Here is a 4,611-nt window from a genome sequence, read left to right on the forward strand (position 1 = left end):
AATACCCAGAAATATATGGCATTTTTATACACCAAAAATGAACTCACAGAAAGAGAAACTAAAGAAACAAACCTATTTACCATTGCAACAAAAAATTAAGATACCTAAGAATAAACTTAACTAAGGAGGTAAAAGACCTGTACTTGGAAAACTACAAGACGTTGAAACAAGAGATAGAGGAAGACATAAACAAGTGAAGGATATACCATATTCATGGATTGGTAGGATCAACAGTACTAAAATGTCCATACTACCCAAAGCAATCTATAGATTCAATGCAATCCCCATTAAAATACCAAAGGCATATTCCACAGACCTAACACTTATATCTTTGAGGTAAAATGACAATCCACATCTTTCTCAGGTCAGACTATACCAGCCCTCTCAGGACTGCAAGATGGTTCAGCTTGGGCAGCCCACCCCATGAGTCCCCTCACAACATCCTAAACTGTCAGAGTCCAACTCTTGGGTTGCTCTTAAGGATTGCAGGATCTTTCATGGATTTCTGGGAGTCTGTGCCCAGTTTTCAAATAAAGTAAATGAAAAGAAGGGGATCACTCTCTGTGTGTCTCACTTCCCTTCCTGGTTTGCTTCTCCTGGGAGTTTCCAGTCTTCCTGCATCCCTCATTACAGACATTTCAGAGGGATGGATAGGGCAGAGGCAAAGGACAGGTTTACCTCCACTTCTACTTGAGGTCTGAAGTCCAGCAGTAAGTGGGGTGCCCCAGAATCCAGAAGTCGCTTTGAGTCAGTGACAGAAGCCTGCTCCTCTTGGTTCAGCAACTGCAGGGAGCACATTTCAGTGGTTTAAGAGCCACAGAAGGCTTCTGCGGATTAGTCACTGGGTTGCTCCTCCCAAGCTGCACAGTAGGCCCCACTCCTCAGGTGCTGAATTCTATGGAAATGCCTCCCAGGCATGCAAAAGCAACAGGCTGCCCCTGTGAGGGGGCCCAGACCGCGGTCAACTTCAGCACTTTCAGCTGAAGGTAGTGTGTGGGCAGCCCAGTTCCCCGGGTATGACAGTGGACACAGCACCCTGCCAACAGCACAGCTGGTCATTGTCTCCACCAGAGGCGGCTGGGGGAAAACAGGGGGATAGCAGCCCTGCTGTCCTAGAGGCAGGTTGTGATCTGGCTGTGGAAGCACGGGCCAACGCGAGAGTCCAGCCTGCACCTACATGTAGTCCTCTCTCAGTATCCGCAGGGGATTTGTTCCAGGACTCCACAGGACACTAAATTCTTTGGATTTGGGCGCTTAATCCCTTCCAAAAGAAATGGCAGAAGACAATACATATAGTACTCTGGGTCGAGGATTCCCGACAGCCATTGAAAATATAATTTTAGATGTGAGAAGGGTGGACTGCATTTTTATGGAGCAAAAAACAGCATATAAGTGGATTTGCGCAGTTCAAACCTGCTTTGTTCAGGGTCAACTCTGCATTGGTTTGTGAATATTAAATCAAACTTGCTCCCCCACCCCCACTAAATCTAAATCAGTCATGATGAGTTAGCATTTCTGTACATTGTTGGATTTGATTTGCTAAAATGTTGTGTAAGATTTTTGTATATATGTAAATATAATTTTCCTTTATTGTAATACTAGTAACCCTGTGCACAAATCCGTGTGCTTGTAGCTCGCCAGTAGCTGGCTGCTGCCCTCCAGTAGCTCCCTCTGCCCCCCCACCCCCATCCCTCCTTCATAGCTCGCTGCCCCACCCTCCTGCTGATCTGTGATCCAGTCGTTACGCCGTTGGTCATTATGCTTCATGGCGTAATGACCATTTGCATATTACATCTTTATTATATAGGATTCTTTGCAAGTTTTGGTTTCAATGTTATGTTTTCCTCATAAACTGAGTTGGGAAGTATTCCCTCTTTTAATACTTTACGGAAGTTGTCAATTAGATATAATTTATTCCTTAAATACTTGATGGAAGTGACTGTTGAATTCTTCTGGATCTAGGATTTTCATTGATTTATTCCTTCTGGACTTTCTATTTGGTTTTGGTAAGTTGAGTTTCCTTAGTGTCCATTTCTAAAATTTTTAATTAATAAGCCTAAAGTTGTTTGTAATAACCTCTTATGATGTTTCTAATGTAGGATATCTCCTTTTTCATTCCTAACTTAGTTGTTTGTGTTGCCTTTGTCCCAATTTCTCTCTCTTACAGACATGTTTTGTCCATCTTGCTAAAGCGATCTTTTCAAGGCTGACCTTAGGCCAAATCTAGCCTTGTGCCTGTTTTTATAAATGAAATGTTATCGGGACACAGTCACACCTATTCATTTATTGTCTATGGCTACTTTCACACCACAAGGCCAGATAAAGAGTTGCACAGAGACCATAAGCCTGCAAGTCTAAACAAAATTTATTTGGCTCTTTAGAGAAAAGTTTTCTTACTTCTGGTCCATGCTATTCATCTACTGAAAGAGCCAACTTTTTTCTTTGTTGCCACCCTGTCTGTATGTTCATTTTAATAATACCTTTTCTTGTTTTTATTATTATTTTTTCTTGTTTATTTCCAGTTTTAAAAAACTGTAATTCCTTATGATCCTTGGAATATTTAGAATTGACTTAGCAAGTCCAATTCTGTGAACAAATCAGAAAGAAATTATTAGAGATGCAGAAAACAGGTTTATACATAAGGATATTCAGTACAATATTTAGTAGAGAAATGGTTGTAAAGAAAATAGTTAATGGTTAGGACAATAATTAAATTATGGTACACCTACATGATAGAGTAATGTGTGGTGATTAAAAATCATGTTTTGAAAAGTATTTACTGATATGGGAAAATAGAAGGTATACTAGTAAATAAAGAGGAAAACAGAATATCATATGTTTCATATGGTATGATTCCAATTTTAAAAATAGGTATATCTTCAGAGCTAAAATGCTAGAAAGCTATAAAACAATTTTTAGTGTACTTAACTCTGAATGGTAAAATTAAAGTTATTCTTTTTTACCAGATTACCCCCCGCCCCCCAGTTTTGTTGAGATATAATTGGCATTCAGCACTGTGTAAGCTTAGGTGTAGAGCATAGTGTCTTTCATATATTGTGAAATGATTACTACAATAAGTTTAGTTAATATATCCATCATCTCATATAGATACAAAAAAATTGTTTTCCCTGTGATGATGACTTTTAGGACCTATTCTCTTTAACAACTTTCAAACATACCACAAAACAGTGTTAACAATAGTCATCATATTGTACATTATATTCAAGAGTTTCTTTAATTTTATTTTAATTTTTATATGTTTTTGCATTTTCAAAATTTTTTATATTGAGTATGTACTATTTTTATAATCAAGAAAGAGTCACAAAAAAGTAATTCCAAAGCTCACTTTTAATTCAGTGGTTTTATAAATTGTTCCTTTAGCATAAAATCTTTAGCAAGCTAGAGATTCTTTACAGTTTTAAAGATTTCGCTCTTCTATTTCACACTGAGAAATCAGACAAAGACACTTGGAGGGACCCATATAGGAGGCGGCTGGAAGGTGACCCTGAGCATCTTCATGTTCCAAGGAGCAGTCTGCTCCGTGGCTCCAGTGTCTGTTCAATAGCTGACAACACTTTCAGCCCTTGCAGCCTTGGTGGTCTTCAGAGCTTTACTGATTGAATTGATACCTTATCTACCAAAGTAGAATAGACTTTTTAAAAGTCTTTCTCATTAAGAAAGGAATGCAAAAAGAAAAGACAGGAATGTCCAACCAGATTCTATTAAGTAAATATTTTGTTTTTATTAGGTTCTATTAACTAAAAATTTGGTTGTAAAGAAAATTTACATTTTCTTTATAGCATCAGGTCATCAGTGGAAGAATCTTCAAAGAGGAAAGCTGAAAAGGGGCATTTTGGTTACTTGACTGATTGCACAGCATTTCCATATGGGATGTTTAATTTCACAATCTTGAATTAATCTTTAGCTAGTTTCTCATATCTGATGTCTAGTCCATTTGGGCTGGTATAACAAAAAGACCACAGATTTGGTAGCTTAAACAACAAACATTTATTTCTTATAGTTCTGAAGGCTGGAAGTTCCAAGGTCAATATGCTGGCAGGTATGGTGTCTGGTCAGAATGCACTTCTTGGCTCATAGGTGGCTGCTTTTTGCTATGGGCTCTCATGGAGGAGGAGGCAGAGGGAACTCTCTAGGGTCTCTTTTATAAGAGCACTAATCCCACTCATGGGGGCTCAACCTCATGTTCTAATCACATCCTAAAGCCCCCACCTCCTAATACTATTACATTGAGGGTTAGGATTTCAAAATATGGATTTTGGGGACACATGAACATTCAGTCTATAGCAACAGACTTCTCTTGTCTTTCAAATGTTGATGAATTAATATATTTTTTTCACCCTATCATCCTTCCTTTCCTAGCTGAGTTTCATAAAACTGGTGAACTTATTTTGAGTATTTCTTCAGATATGGATGGTTTAGGAACTTTCCAAAGTTTTTCATTGATCATCTTGGCCCCAAATTTTCCTGATATCCCCAGAAACCTGAATTCTGCCCTAATTCTATGATATGGTCTGTTTTCATATTAAAATTTTGGCCTGTAAGAGTGAGGCCTTTTTTTATTAAAATTTAAATTCTTTATTGTTTAAAGTA

General features: G+C 38.1%; 1 pseudogene; it reads right to left on the reverse strand.

Moving 5' to 3' along the window:
- Positions 1-783, reverse strand: part of LOC102246985 — a 6,083-nt pseudogene extending 5,300 nt beyond the window's left edge.
- Positions 784-4,611: the final 3,828 nt, after the last annotated feature.

Source organism: Myotis brandtii, unplaced genomic scaffold, assembly GCF_000412655.1.
Source record: "Myotis brandtii unplaced genomic scaffold, ASM41265v1 scaffold102, whole genome shotgun sequence".
NCBI lineage: Eukaryota > Metazoa > Chordata > Mammalia > Chiroptera > Vespertilionidae > Myotis > Myotis brandtii.